This window comes from Ostrea edulis, chromosome 7, assembly GCF_947568905.1.
Source record: "Ostrea edulis chromosome 7, xbOstEdul1.1, whole genome shotgun sequence".
Taxonomy (NCBI): domain Eukaryota; kingdom Metazoa; phylum Mollusca; class Bivalvia; order Ostreida; family Ostreidae; genus Ostrea; species Ostrea edulis.
The window spans coordinates 61,000,618-61,017,731 of NC_079170.1; positions in this window are offsets into that span (position 1 = coordinate 61,000,618).

The window sequence follows — 17,114 nt, forward strand, 5'->3', positions numbered from 1 at the left end:
AATTTATAATCTCAACTAGTTTGACTATTGATGATTTCAACCGCAGCCTTATTTCACACTTGAATCTGGATTCTTTTGTATGATAGTAGGTGACCCTGATTGCAAGAGCCATATCAAATGGAAATAGTTTTTGATCGCTATCTGATATGCTATCAAGGTAATTGATTTCCAAGCACTGCTGTAAATCCTAAACGCCCTGAGGCTTCCTTGAATAAAGAAAGATGGCTCGAAGGTGGCCATTACAATGGCAAAATATTCATTTCCCATTACATTTTGAATAAAAGTTAGCCACATGTGTATATCTTCTTTTATTTTCCTTGCTAGAAGAACGAAATGAAAAGATTGGATTCCATTTGTTAGGTTTATAAAACTAGGAAGAAAATACTGGCTAGGGAAAACAACTGAGCACTCAACATCAAATTGCCCTACATATATCAAAGACTGTAACTCGATTCGAGTTTTAAAAGTTCCTTCAATCCATATTTAGTGTGTTGAACCTCTTCTACTGATTGACACCAGATCACTGCCTTGAATTCGACTTCCACCCAATAGATTCTCAATTGCGTTGTTGAACATGTATTTTTTCATTTTCATCGGAAATTTAAATTTTCACATGAGCTTGAAAGATCAACTGGTATCGTCCACGAAAGCAGCGTACTTGGTGAGAGGTGAAGATAACAAACAATGTGCCAAGAACGGCATAACAATCGGTATGAAACACGTCAGGCAGCATTAGACCTAATGCTAGGTTGTATTGGCAAACTAGATCATAAAATTTGTGAAATGCTGATTTTAAACGAGATTGTTGAAACCCCTGTAACATCATCTTGTTTGTCAGTAACCTGCCTGGATTTGAAAACTGATCATACGCGTATCGGAGGTGAGTTTATGCAATTCAGTTATTAGAAATCAATTTAGAACACGTGCAAGTTTAATGAAAAACATGCGTAGGTTAGCATCACGCATTTCAACCACAAAGAAAGTGTCTTCGGTGAATTAGAAATTAGAATAGCACATGTACCAGGATTTCAGTGAGTGGATCATAGACTCAGTGAAATTCCCGGTTCTCAAAATACGTCACAATCGCTGACACGGCATTTAATACATTCGGTGCTGCAAGCAGAGTGTGAAATTCTACCACAGTTATTGCAAAGATCAAAGGAATGCCGCGGTCATTATTCTGTGATATACCTCCATACGTAGTAACTGATACTGAGAAAATTGATATACATCTCGCTTCCTCTTTGGGTTTTGCCAATAAAACAATAAAGTCGATAACTGATAATGCAAATTTATTATCATGAACATTTAAAACTTTGATCCCCTATTAGGGCTCATCCTACCCCCGGGGACTATGATTTTTACAAACTTGAATATGCACTATGTAAGGAAGCTGTAGTGTAAATCTCAGCTTTTTGGATCCAGTGTTTCTTGAGAAGATCTTCAAAGATTTTCCCTATATATTTGTATGTAAAACTTTAATCCCCTATTGTGACCCCATCCTAACCCCATGGGTCATGATCTTAGCAAATTTGAATCTGTACTATGCCAGGAAGCTTTTATGTATATTCAGCTCCTCTGGCCCAGTGGTTCTTATCTTAAAGTTTTTAAATAAACCCACCCTATTTTTGTATTTTCGTGATTATCTCCCCTTTCAAGGAGGCATGACCCTTAATTTAAACAAACTTAAACGCCCTAACCCAAAAATGTTTTGTGCCAAGTTTGGTTCAAATTGGCCCAGGGGTTCTGGAGAAGATGGAAATCTGAAAATTTACAACGACGACGCCGAGGACGACAGACGATGGACACATTTGACCAGTAAAGCTCACTTGAACCTTCGGCTTAGGTGAGCTAAAAATAGAAGTCCTGGGTCGCAACAGGCGTTGGCACGATAAACCCTCACTGCTCCGGCCCTGAGCGCTGAGCATAGGTCTAAATTTGTGGTACTTCACTTACACCTGGTGACTACTCATAATGAGGGAAAAATTCTCGACGGGACGTAAAACAATCAAAGCACGACGACAACAGTTTCTTAATTCACGAAATGTGGCGAAATCAGTGTGAAACACGCATGACCTTATCAAATAAGAATATTAGTTAGAAGAATAGAACCTTGATCAAAAATTGGAAAATATTAATTACTGTGATCACTGGATTCCTCGACCTTCGTCACAAAACCATCAAACCTCATTTTCAAGATAGAGTTTGAGAATATACTAACTTGGTTCAGTTAAAAGAAAGTGTCAACCACTCCGAGATATTCTTGCAACCGTCAACTTCAGCGAATCGTTGTCTCAGGGCAGTCCTAAAAAGACTAATCTTAAAGATATTACGTGGTGAACGGTTTAGCCCAAACAATAGTCAATATATACGAAACCCTTTAAAGATTTTTTCAATCGAAAAATATTCATAAAAGAATGATTTTGCCAATATTTCATACAACCTGTATAACTCTCTCGGTCCTTTTGATTTATATAATTACGTATACTATTTTGTGAAATTCAATACAACTCGCCACCTAATTTCTACAAAGATCATACCTAGTATACCTGTCAAGTTCGTCAAACGTCTCCAAATTCATCTCATTTACTTCGAAGCAGTGTTACTATGTTATGAAACAAATTGCATGGTTTGTATTATGTCGAATCAGAATTAAAGAACAAACTAGGGGTTAGATAATCTTGCCACTCCCATTTTATCACTAGACTATATAGAGACTTAAAACTGCCAAGCCTAGTAAAACCTGTTTGCAGATTATGTATTATGACGATCGTGAATGTAAGTGACGAAAGCCACAGGATTGTCACAGATGTGAGCAAATTCTGAGTTCGGAGGAAACTGGCATATTTCGTTTTGAAATTTGACATATACATGTATTTTGCTTTGGGAACATAGAGCACAAGTTTGTATAGATCTAGAAATGTACATTCTCTATCATGACATATCAAATTTACATTTAATACCCGTGTACAAAAAAAGGTAAATTTGAAAGGTAGTCAAGCATGTGCTTTATATTTCAAGAAGCAACTTATGCTTCAAATTTGTTAATTTTTATTACCCTGTGAACTTAACATATGTCATACCAAGTGATTGATAAAACTGATATTCATATTGAGATAAATATGATCAGGTTTACTAGTTTTGTCAATGCTGTCAAAATGGAGACTATATGATATCGCCCTTATTTTACATTCTCCTGTCCTAAAATGTATGACAAAGATCTGCGAACGATAGCATTGTTTTCCTGCCTACCTTCTGGTCAATTTTTAAAAGTTATCATTCTTTTGTAAATGATTTTTATATCAATATAGATGTTGTTATGAATTTTATAAAAGTTGATTTATTTCCGAAAACAAAGAGATACACATGTAACTCTATGATTTGGGATAAAATCACGTATTTCACTAAAGAAATCAATGGAAAACGCAAAATATTTTTAAAACATTCCCCGTGAAACACAAATTCCTTTTCTACAGATCTTCTAAATTGTCATTTAGCATTCGTTGCTTTGATCATTTACATTGACGATCGTGATTATATATTTCTACTAAAGCATCATCTTGAATCAAAGTTTGAATTGGTTTTATGACTGTAGGTCAAGTAACTTTCAGATAGTTTCAGTATCTCAGAAGCTAATGTATTGAACACTCTGGGTATGTCGAAAAGAGCCGCTGGTCTCAGTATAAATTCTTCTGAAATCCTCGGTTTTACACCTACCGGTATATAACGAATAACGTCATGAACATCAAATTCACGTTCAAGCTCTGAATTTTGGGAGATAAAGTATTTATACTCCGAATTCAACATGCACAAATTAAAAACAATGTTAAATCTTGCTGTCCATTCAATAAAAATTGAAAATTTCCATCTACCATCTCGAGATGAGTATCCCTATTTCCCCGGAAAGCAATATTTCTCTGTCCAAGCTTGATAATGATATCAGGAATGGAAAACAACGCCAATTTGTTTTGATTAAGTTTATCCTCAATATGCTTTATCAAATTTCTCCGATTTAGATTTCTGTTTTCCCTCGACTTTCATCAGAAACATCTCATACCGGTACTTTTCTGAAGAAAACTTGTAACTCTCAAGAAAAGCATTACACTGATAAACATCTTTTCTCTCCCACTGTGTCTTTCCAGTCTAAACCAAACGTTTTTTAATTCAGGATTTTTTGTCTCTATCCTGGTCAGAAAAAGAAATCATCAGATGCTGAGTACCTTATCAATGGTCACTTAAAAGTATCCACTCTTCGCTACAATGCAAAATATTCTTTGCTGATTCAAGTCTGTTTTGATCTGAGCAATTCGTCTTTGACAATTATTATTTACAAAATTATTGGTCTGTTCTAAAGTATGTTTGATAGACAAACTAGGACAAGAATGATAATTCTTAGTGTGTCCGTCAGACTGATGGTATGAGAATTACAAAACATGATTGTTTAGGTATACAATCAGCAGTTGTTTTCATTAGGGATATTTCTATCACCCTCCGAAACAAAAAGCTTTAATTATCTAGAGATTATGATGTCAATATTATCCTTTTCAATTAGAGAGTTTCTCGAGCAAGGTAGTACACCAGTAAGGAGATAAGGGACAGTTGTTGTGCCCCGAGTATTGTTTCAAAGGAGTCTATCAGTTTGAAATTCTATTGAACGAATATCCTCAGGAATATTTTCAGTGTCTACATGTATATCCCTTTTAATCACCCCGCAGAGACAGCAAATCAAATTCAAGCTACAAAATATGTATACACACTGTCCATATTATTTTCTAAGAATCTGAACCCCCTACGTCATATGAAAAGATGAAGATAAAGAACAGTGGTCAATCTCATCTCTTATAAGGAAAACAAAATAGAGAGTTGGGCAAACACGGACCGTTGAATATAACAGAAGTGGGATCAGGTGTCTAGAAGGGGTATGCATCCCTTGTCGACCTGTCACACCCGCCATGAGTCCAATACATTGATCAGGTAAACGGACTAACCCATAGACAGAATAAATGTACCAAGAACGGTCTAACAACTAATTGGTATGAAACTCATGAGACAGCATTTCATCCAATGACATGTTGTATTGGAAAACTAGATCGTTATAATGACCATATAATTTGCGAAATGCTGATTTTAAATGAGACTTGTAAAGTCCCTGTAACATCAACTTGTGCATTTTTTATAGTTAATTACTTCTTCATTCCTATCTATATCTACCTGCAGAATTTGATAACCGAGACATTGTGCATACCACAGATATATACATGTAGAACAAGTCAGCTAGCAACTTATATAATAATATCATGTTATCTGTCATTCATCTTCTCGTTTTCACTATATTTCACGTGTTACCTGTCACTTTCTGTTTAGTCTTGCAAATCGGATTTGAGCTCTTCACCAACCCCCTTCACTGTTCTTTATTACGGGAACTAGTCTATATCAGCCTGGTGCTTATGTATATTTCCCACAGACATCTGAACTCTTTGTTCAGTATCTTTCTGCAATCATTTGAAATGAATTGAAGTGTTGGGAGTTGGAGCATAAATGTTCCACTGAAAGAAAGACAGATTCAGTGTTTAGAACATTTCTCTTCCGGAAAAACAATTGTTTGACTCTTCTTGGCGTAACTATCATGTGAGTCACATGTGACGCCTGCTCTCTAATAAAATATTTTGATTAATCGTGATAAGGCATCGGTTTTTAATTTCATACATGAAACTTGATATTTCACAAACATGTTTTCTCTTTATAACGAAGGATCCTTTTCTTGGTTTACTAGATCAGCATCATCTAACGTAGATTTCTTTCTGCATAAAGTGTCCAGAAGTGTATGGGGGAGAATACACAAAGGTTGTGATGATCCAGACTATGTGGGGATATATTGTACAGCTAAATTTTGCTGTACACTCGTTTTCTGTATTTGGTCTTTTGATTGTCACTTTTTTTTCTTAAGCTTGTATGCCCGGCCCAGAATTGGATTTGTAGATAAATAAATAAATATTGTATATCCCTTTCAACATGAAACCCCTAAGACATCATTAACAATCATTCAGTGACTTTCAAAACACGTACGCTCCGTGGGGATTCGGGTTAGAATACTGTAGAAGTGGTTATTTAAGCTGGGGATTAAGTACGCGTTTTTCCACATCCAACATAAAGCATGGGGGAAAATACGCGGAAATGGAATATAATATATATCATATCAAATAGTTATTACTATACGCGTGAGGGAAATTTACGCGCTTATTATGTGACCATGTAATTAGTGTAAATGTTTTCCACGCTTAAATAGCCACTTGTACAGGAGACCCTCAGTACCCTTGCTTGTCGTAAGAAGCGACAGAATTGGACGGTCCTTCGGATGAGACCAAAAACCTAAGGCCCCGTGTCACAGCAGGTGTGGCACATAAAGATCCCTCCCTGCTCAAAACCCGTAAGCACCGAGCATTGTAGCCCATCATCGGCAATGGTGATGTCTCCATATGAGTGAACAATCCTTTAGAGGGACGTTATACAATCAATCAATCAAACCAGATACAGGCCTTCAAATATGCTAAATGAAATCTTTAAGGGAACCTGGGGTTTTTTCGATACCAAAACATATGGGTAGTGGGTATACATCGAAGTCAGGTTGTGACAGGCTAATGAAAAATAATATTTCCTTTTTATGCCAATACTTGAATTTTGTATATTGTACGTGTAGTTAAAAATCATAACTCTAAATTACAAGTCATCCATGTTGGTGCACAAAACATGCTCTGAACAAATATCCCCTTCTTGCGTTGATTTCTCTCATTTGCATGGGCTAAATCTTCACACCACAAACGCAATGAAAATACCGTATTAGGGGAGCTCGACACTGTGCAATCCATAACTCTGTCTGCCCTTCTTAAAAATATCAATATCATCTGGGGTCATCTACCTTCCTTGTCAACTATATACCTTTTACCAGACAATGTAAGTTTTGATCCGAATTTCTTCATCAACTGACCACGGGTCTTAGTTTTGTATATGCCCCATCTATATGCTAGGCATTATGCATGGTGACAGTGACATTTACATGTTGTTTATCTTTGTTTTATTACATGTAAGCACTTGGTTATACTTGAAATGTATCCTAAAATTCCTCATGAAAAATTGAAAACTAGTCTCTTTGACATCATAAGCAGTTACTTCTTCAACAAAAATGGAAAATGGAAATATCTTCGTAGTCTTTGGGGATCAGGTCTTACAACAGTTTGTTGAGAGTCCGATGGGCACGAATTATAGCTTTGTTAGCTTACCTGTTTTTATATTCTTATGAAGCATAATTTATTTTTTAAAGAAGTGGACGACTCTGTGGTGTCTTTTATTTCGAGCTCACAGGAATATACATATCGACATATGAATTAAAGTTATTCTTGTTAATAGACAAAACGTCGTCGATATATCTAAATGTCGAACATTGAAGGCCAAAGCAAGAGATTGTTTCTTCTTATGTAGAAATTTTAGAATAAATTCTGCTTCATATGAATATACAAACAGGTTAGCTAACAAAGGAGCACAATTCGTGCCCATGGGAATTCCAACAGACTGTTGTAAGACCTGATCACCAAAGACCACGAAGATATTGTCAATAAGGAACTCTAGCATATGTTTTATTTCAACTTCAAAGTACGTGTGCGTGGAATCAGAGTGGTGTTTAACAAAGTAAGTCTTTGGATGACTGGTCACTAGATATGAATGTTTCCGTTTTCCATTTTTGTCTATGATTTCAAAAAGTCTAGTCTTTAATTTATCGTGAGGAATGGTCGGGTAAAGTGTTGAAAAGTCACAGGTTTTGATGTTATTGATTTGGGAAAGTTTTGCGATTTCAAGTTTACTAAAAGTTCTTTAGAATGTTTTAGAATCCCACATTTGATTAACATCATTTCTGGCATATTTAGTTGCACAGTAAGTTTGAAGTTTGATATTACGCAAGTGCATGTGACCACGTATTTGCAAACCATTTAGGACCCAGTACGGCTGCATAGTCTTGTGACCCTGATGCATTAGTCTGCAAATTTAATAGTTCCAAATACATCCATTCCTTATCAAAGAAAACTAACTTGTTATTGACGTGTTCAATGGAATCTGACTATGTAGCTAAGTCAGCTCTAGCTTCTATATCTAACTTAATATACATTGTAGAATCATCTAAACCACAGGTGAGATTGATTAAACGCCGCAAAAAGCTCTGCTTGGTACTACAAACCCACATGTATATTTAAGAGACCTGTGGCTGATTGCAATATTCTTTTAATGAGACCTTTCGGCATTTTTTCAGTTGATTAAGCGTTTTTTAGCTTGTCAACTTTTTCATAGGGAAGTCTACATCCCATCGCTTCAGTATCTACCTCAATCCCATAGATAGTTAACTTCGTTGTAGGGGGTTGTGTTTTTTGCATCTTTATCGGGATGCCCACTTGTTTGCATAGAAATAAGAAACTTGTTAGATCATCTCTACATTGTGATGAGTTCGGTGGGCCTATAAAGAAAAAAAACATTCAGGGTATGGGAGATACCTGCTGCCTTGAAAACGCGTTAAATTATCCACTGTAACGCACAGCTAAGTGATTCAAATTTTGACAACTGCTAATTACTCCCATTGGTAAACACATATCATAATAAAATGAATCTCGTCAACGAAAGCTTAAAAGGTGATAATTTAATGGATGAATTGAAACTATCTTTTCTTATGATTTGCTTTAAACAAGTGAAACGTCTAAAGATAATAACTATACTGATAACGTCATGCAATCATTCATTACGCCAAGAGGTAATCTAACGTCACATATGTACTAGTGCATTGTTACGTCACAAATAGTATCACTAGCCTACCCCTTTCGGGTCTGAGAATAAACCCATGTTATACGTGTAAGCTTGGTATATTTTTCGGAGACGGTTGTTTCGACTTTCTCACTGGTAGTTACGGACATAATGATTTAGGAAACATTTTCGGTATAAGGTATTTTGTCTGTTTCATTCTATAATATGTTAGAGTGTATGACAGAGTCATTTGAGAAATAAGATATGATTTTAATGATATTGGGATATGACATGAAGTTGGTCACGTGATCAAATCCTATAACACCCGAAGGGCGTTATAGTATATTTTATCACGTACCAACTTCATGTCATATACCAATAAACTCAAAAATTATATTTTATTTCTTATCTTTATAATTTCTATTTTGATTTGTGTTCTTAACGAGCTTCCATGATTATGTGGCAGATGACCGAAATAACGATCGTAAAAAACAAAATATAGTTCGTTAAACTTTTATCGAATAAATAATTAGGAACAATATCAAAGAAAATATAAGATATTTAATTGAAAAGGTTAAAAACGAAACAGGTGTAAAATAAAGGTAACTTAGAGCGTAAAGTTAACTGAAATGAAGACAAGAGCGGAGTAAACTACATCCGTGATGTGATTTGGTCGCGATCAGCGATGGAGAAACTGGCATTGGTCAAGCCTACAAAGTTGAAAACGCAATTGTTGAACACAGATTTCGACAGAAATTCAAAGGATCTGAGAGAATTGATGGAGGATATGATGCGTCAAGTTAACGTTGAGCTCTAAGTCAGGTTTTTGGAAAGAAACAACGGCATCGTTAGCACTAGTGGTTGTAGCCATACAGAAGACGATTCGAGACAGTAGAACAGATTTAGACAAAGTGCAGGTAGGTTGCTTCTTTTATTTACCTTCAGTGTGTTTAAGAGAAAATAAAAACGAAGTGATGGAGTTTTTGTTCACCTGAGAGATTTCTGTTGTAAGATGTTAATGAAGACTGGCACCGATAACCTGACATGAACATACTTTTTCGAGCCGCGAAACCAGCCTCGCTTATGATCATGCCAAGTCACAGCCGTGATGGCAGTTGCCAGGAAACAACAACATCATAAAGTAAATAGGCTTATAACTCTGCCTACATTTTTTCGCTTCCAATATCATAGAACTTTATTTTATAAATTCGCCATGCAGAAGTTGCAATTGAATGAGGCATACATGTAGTTGCAGACGGTATTTAAAACTTTTTTAAATGAAACAACAGAACGATATGTTTAATGTTTCTGTTTTATAAATTGATGAAATCCTTGTTTGTTTACAAAATAAACTCTGTATAAATATCCCGCTGCGTTTGTTTCTGTTATGATGTAATTGCAGTGTCGGATCCAGGGTTTACGAAAAGGGGTGTGTAAAAGTCAAGTATTAGCCAAACTACTCAGTCATTTTGGGTGCCAATCTGGAATTTTACTCATACTATTTCTATTATTTAAATTTGTGGCGAAAGGGGGAGGGTCTAAATCCCCCACTGCATTGCAGAAGCAAGAAGCCAGGTTAAAGTACAGGAACTGACTTTTGAAGCGGTGATTGTATTCATACGCAAGAACAAACTTATCACGCGACCAACTTCATGTTACACGAAATTGAATCTCAATTTCATTAGTACTGTCATAAAAGGAAGTGCATTGGTAAATGTAAATATTTAACATTTGTCTGTCGAGTACGTATGCCCCTTCCTGTCGTATTGTTTACTTTGAGTGTTCAGTCAATGCACTATAGCTTACGTTTATATCAATGTAGTTTGTATAGTGTAAGTTAACACTATGGACGATTTTTAACCAGTTTTAATTTTGAACTTGTTTTGGTAAATGTTAAAATGATATGTTTCTAAGCACAGTTATTTTTATGCCTCCCTTCAAAGAAGAGGGGTATATTGCTTTACAACTGTCGGTAGGTCGGTCGGTAGACCATATGTTGTCCACTCAATAACTTGATAACCATTCACTTAATCGTAATGATATTTCATATGTGGGTTGGTTATGAGTAGAAGAGGGTCTCTATTGTTTTTCAGGTCAAAAGATCAAAGTTCAAGGGTCAATCTATTCTGGACATAGGAAGACATTGTCTGCTCAATATCTTGAGAACCCTCTGCTTGACAGACATCAAACTTGGTGCACTCGTACATTCTAAGGAGTAGATGATCCCTATTGATTTTGAGTTCTCATGGTCAAGAGTCAAACTGGGCGTTGGAATATACTGACCGCTCAATGTCTAGAGAACCCTTTTCTTGGCAAACATCAAACTTGGTACATTGGTACATCTTCAGGAGAAGATGACGACTATTGATTTCGAGGTCACGTGGTCAAAGCTCAAAGGTCAAACTGGACATAGGAATATACTATCTGCTCAATATCTTGAGAACCCTTTGCTTGACAGACATCAAACTTGGTACACTGGTACATCTTTAGAAGAAGATGACCCCTATTGATTTTGAGGTCACATGGTCAAAGTTCAAGGATTAAATTAGACATAGGAATATACTGTCCGCTCAATATCTTGAGAACCCTTTGCTTCACAGACATCAAACTTGGTACACTGGTGCATTTTTAGGAGAAGATGACCCCTTTTGATTTCGAGGTCAAAGGTCACGGGACAAATTGGACATGGGAATATACTGTCCGCCCAATATCTTGCGAACCCTCTGCTTGACAGACATCAAACTTGGTACACTGGTACATCTTCAGGATAATATGACGCCTATGATTTTGAGGTCATATTGTCAAAGGTCATGGGTCAAATTGGACATAGGAATATACTGTCTGCTCAATATCTTGAGAACCATTTGCTTGACAGACATCAAACTTGGTACACTGGTACATCTTCAGGAGAATATGACCCCTATTGATTTTGAGGTAACATGTTCAAGGGTTAAACTGGAGATAGGAATATACTGTCCATTCAATATCTTGAAAACTCTTTGCTTGACATACATCAAACTTGGTACACTGGTACATGCTCCGGAGAAGATGACCCCTATTGATTTTGAGGTCACATCGGCAAAGGTCAAGGGTTAAACTGGACGTAATAATATATTGTTTCCTATATTTTAAGAATTAATTGCTTGATTGACACCAAACTTAGTACACTGGTACAGCATAAGGAGTAGATGGCCCCTATTGATTTTTAGGTCACATGGTCAATCCACACTTGACATAGGAAGATATTGTTCAATATTTTGAATTGGTGATACTACTATCAATTAAATGATGCATGTGTATAACCCTTTTCAATTCTGCACCATGGGAGGCACATATGTTTCACAAAGATCTTTTGTTAGACTAGACTTGAATTATTTGTTTCATACAAATCTAGAATACACACTATATGCCATCTGATGCGGTTCATTAAGTGTAAACCCAAAATGACTCTAGAAACAACATAGCAACGGCAACACTCGTAACTACGAGTCACTTGTGCAATATGCAATTAGTTAATCACCATTAATGATTTTGAAATGTGATGTGTTTTATCTACCATTATATGCTACCACTGTGCAGCCCCATTGGTGACATCCATTAATTTTCTGAAATTGCAATCATCTTGGAATAAGCAATTAACAATTTGTAGACAGTCATAAACTCAAAGACAATTGTAAAATGTTAATTGAAAGGCACATTGATCACGAAGAATTGCCGCCACTGCTCATTTCCGTTTTGTCTACACCATTCACTTATGCATATAGTGGTATACCTCAGATGTGTATCTCATGTCTTTGTTGTGACGTCATATAGAACACACGTCTGTAATCGATCGGCCAGTTTTATAATACCCTTTCATTCTAATTTGTTATTGTGAATGAATTAGATGTTTCAATCACTTTAATATTTGTTTTATCAATTATTATGAGTGTACCGAATTCAGTTCATTGAGGAGGTACAAATGCAATATCGTCAGCCAGATTGAAATTAATTGATTTACAATTATAGTTCATCGATTTCATCTGACGACCTAATCATGGTAGATAGAGAATATACTAGTTCAAAAGCACCGGAGTGGTCGCTCAGAATACACAAGCTATCAGATTTCTTTTCATATAAACACTAATAAATCTTTAAGATTGAGACACGAAAAGGGAGATTAGCACAATTGTAATTCGTGTCTTTTCATAGACAAAGAAAGTAATCATGTTAGTTTTTTTTTCCATATATTATTTTGTATATTGAAGATCAAATTACAAAATCACAATCACGAAACATTCACACCAAAGTAAAACCAACACATTTTGTTTCTAAAAGCTGTTTCTCCTGAGAAACGGATTCGGAAATCCCTCACACAATAATAACAGTATATTCAAAATCCCTCACACAATAATAACAGTATATATACCCTCACACAATAATAACAGTATATATACCCTCACACAATAATAACAGTATATATACCCTCACACAATAATAACAGTATATTTACCCTCACACAATAATAACAGTATATATACCCTCACACAATAATAACAGTATATATACCCTCACACAATAATAACAGTATATATACCCTCACACAATAATAACAGTATATATACCCTCACACAATAATAACAGTATATATACCCTCACACAATAATAACAGTATATTCAAAATGTTTACCTTTAACGAGTGTATGTTCTGGTTAGAAAATCACAAATGAAAAACACAAAAAAAATCTAATGAAGAAAAATGTCATGAATTCAACGACAGAGCAAAAAGTAGGTAGATATATCACTTTGGGTATCACCCAAGGGGAATGTCGCTCAATTAAGCATTTCAAAAATCTCAAATCTACTAAAATTGAGAAACCCATGGAGTTTGCGTAGATCAGGGATTCTGTTGATAAGCTGGGGGTTGTATCGTGGCTTTGTACTATATTTCTTAATGAAAACTTCTTGACTCATAGGCATCATTAACGCAATTGAATCGGATGTATATAGCATTGTGGTCTTGACAAAGAAAATGAAATTATTGCCCCTGGGCGTTGGTGTCAGGATAAGGCCTGTTGCTCACATAGTGAAAAAGCATTCAATTTGAAAAAAATCTCCATACTCCCTGATAATTTCTCTTGACTTCGGATAGGTAAAATAACAAAAGATGAAGTTTATTAAGGATGTTTAACACACCAGAGAAATCTGATATGGGTAGGAAGTGGAGGATACATGTACAGTGTGTGTTATAGTTTGAACTCCAGAGTAATAGTAGACATGTTAACCTACTGCGCTATTCAGCTAGATTGATTGTATATTGATTAACGTCCCCCTTCGAAAATCTTTCACTCATATGGAGACGTCACCATGCCGGTGAAGGGCTATTAAATTTAGGCATATGATCCGTTCTTACGACCTTTGAACAGGGCGGGATATTTATTGTGCCACACCTGCTGTGAAACGGGACCTCGGTTTTTGCGGTATCATCCGAAGGACCGCCCCAATTTGTCACCTCTTACTACAAGCAAGGGGTACTGAGGACCTATTCTAACCCGGATCCTTACGGGCTACTCAACTTAACAAAGAAATATACATGTATACATGCTGATATAAATATTTTCATTACAGTTTTAAAAGGAAGTCAGCCATTATGTCTATGTGTTATTCTTCCTTAAATAAACTTCGCTTAATGAAAGTCATGTCAATAATAAGCTCTTCAGCTGTGAAAATTTTATGTTGATAATTAAATAAAATATATCAAATATAATACATTTCATCTTGCTTCTTCCTGCAGATCAAACTTCCGTTTCGTATCCCCGTGATCAGTTTGGATTTGCATAAATTAAGCGCCCCAGAACCGTATGATACTAAAATCTAGCTTACCATAAATACCAATTTTTCATCAATAGGATAGAAATAGCATGACATTTTTACGATCAAACATAAAGCAAACACTTATGTAAACCGGTAAAACAGTGCTCAGTCTCATGGGTCATCTTATATTGTAATAAATGAAGGGCAGAAAAAACTATATAATCCATATCTATATGGCCATAACTTCATAAAATTTCACTTTAATCGATCAGCTGGTAACAGGCATTTGATTTGTACTCGACTATTCGTATCCTACAGTACCACGACATAAAGCGAAATCAACACACCTGTAAAATTCTGTAAACGGAAGTCGAATTCGATTTGCCGAGCGAGAAATTTTGGTTGCTTGATGTTCGCTGCAACCTTTATTACGTAGACCCTTGGGTCCATGCAGAAAATGTTTAAGTGAAATTAAATCGTGTGCTATGGGGCAAACGTCAAATAGTGTATGTTTATTGGTATCGGGATTCACTGGCTGTGATGAGGAAAATATTTAGCTTGATGACGTGATCGACCTTTATTTATAGATTGTAACCTAACAGGGTAGCACGTGACCGTACACATATGGGGGAAGTCGGTATGTGCATGCAACACAAGGACATGAAAAGATGAAGATAACGAACAGTGATCAATCTCATAACTCCTACAAGGAATACAAAATTAAGAGTTGGACAAACACAGACCCCAGGATACCAGAGGTGGGATCAGACAAACACGGACCCCTGGATATACCAGAGGTGGGATCAGGTGCCTAAGAGGGGTATAAGCATCCCCTGTCATATTAGTCACAGACCTGTTTACCCCGTCTGACTGCTGTCAGTATTCTTAAATTATTATTAAATAAGTCGGGATCGGCAATGTTTCATAAACAATTACAAGAGAATTAAACAAGAGGCCCATGGGCCATATCGCTCACCTGGGTCACCTTGGCCCTGTTGTTGTTCTGCTGTTATGAATTTTAAAAGATTTATCAATCCCATTTTCCCATGAAAATTTTAAACCCATATTATGGCTCTAATCTAACCCCAACGGATCACAACATAACTGAAAATAAATTTCACATAACACAGGGATGCATCAACACAAATATGACTAACGTGATCTTGCTGTTTTGGATAAGACCAAAGTCATAGATCGTAGTATGATTAATTGATTGATTGGATCTTGCTGAACGTCTCGCTCGAGAATTTTTCACTCCTATGGAGACATCATCAAGACCGGTGACATTCACACCTAATGCCGAGCGTCTGGCGATGGAACTGTCACTACCTTTTTTTAACGACTTTGGTCTCTCGCGGCCGGGATTCGAACCCCGGCCTTTCCGCATGCGGGGCAAACGCTCTAACCTCTCGGCCACCACTGCGGTTTCGTGGTATGATATGAAAGACTTTGCCATAAGAAATTTATATACAAAATATGAAAGCTCTATATCAAATGGCTGAGAAAATATTAAATAGGCCAAATGCTAATTTTTAAAAATTGTTCTAACTTTCAGGTCATGATTACAGATCAAACGCTGAAGTATAACAAGGCCTTGCCATCAAGAATCTATATATACAAAATATGAAAGCTTTACCTTAAATAATAATTCAGGAGATACGTGTATGAGTTAGGTCAAGCTTTTAAAGAAAGAAGGTCGAGGTCACAAGATCAAAATATTTAATATGATTGTATCACGAGGTTTTCTCACAACGAATCTGTATACAAACTATGAAAGCCCTACCTTGAATACTGTAGATTCCTTATTTTACATGAGCACTTGACTCGAGTAAACATGAATTAAGTGTATGCCGTCTGTCAATCAAAAGTTCTTGCATGTATTTTAACAACAGAAAAATAAAAGCGAGTAATTTTATTTCGCGAGTGATGTTTCTCGTGAAATTATGCGATAATAAATTCCTCGCGTATATTTAGCAATATACAGTAGTTCTGAAGATATCTAACAGGTTACATTTTCTTAAAAGTAGGTCATTTTTTCAAGGTCACAATGTCAAAGTATGAAATAAAAGGTCTTGCCATAAGAAATCTTTATTCAAAATATGAAAGATCTACTTAAATACTGAGGATCCAGTTTAGAATAGGTTCTCAATACCCCTTGCTTATCGTAAGAGATGACTAAATGGGGTGGTCCTTCGTATTGAAACCACAAAACCCGAGGTCCCTTGTCACAGCAGGTGTGACGCAATAAAGATCCCTCCCTGCTCAAAGGCCGTAAGCGCCAAGCATAGACCTAAATTTTGTAGCCCTTCACCGGCAATGGTGACGTCTCCATATGAGTGAAATAATCTCAAGAGGGACGTTAAATAGTATAAAACCAAACCATCTACCTCAAATAGTTCAGGATATATTAAATAGGTCAGAGATTTTAAAACTAGGTCCAACTTCCCCCCAAAAATAAGGCCTTGTCAAAAAGAATCTACATGTATATATGCAAAATATAAAAGTCCCACCCGAAATATTTTCGGAATTATTCAAGAGGT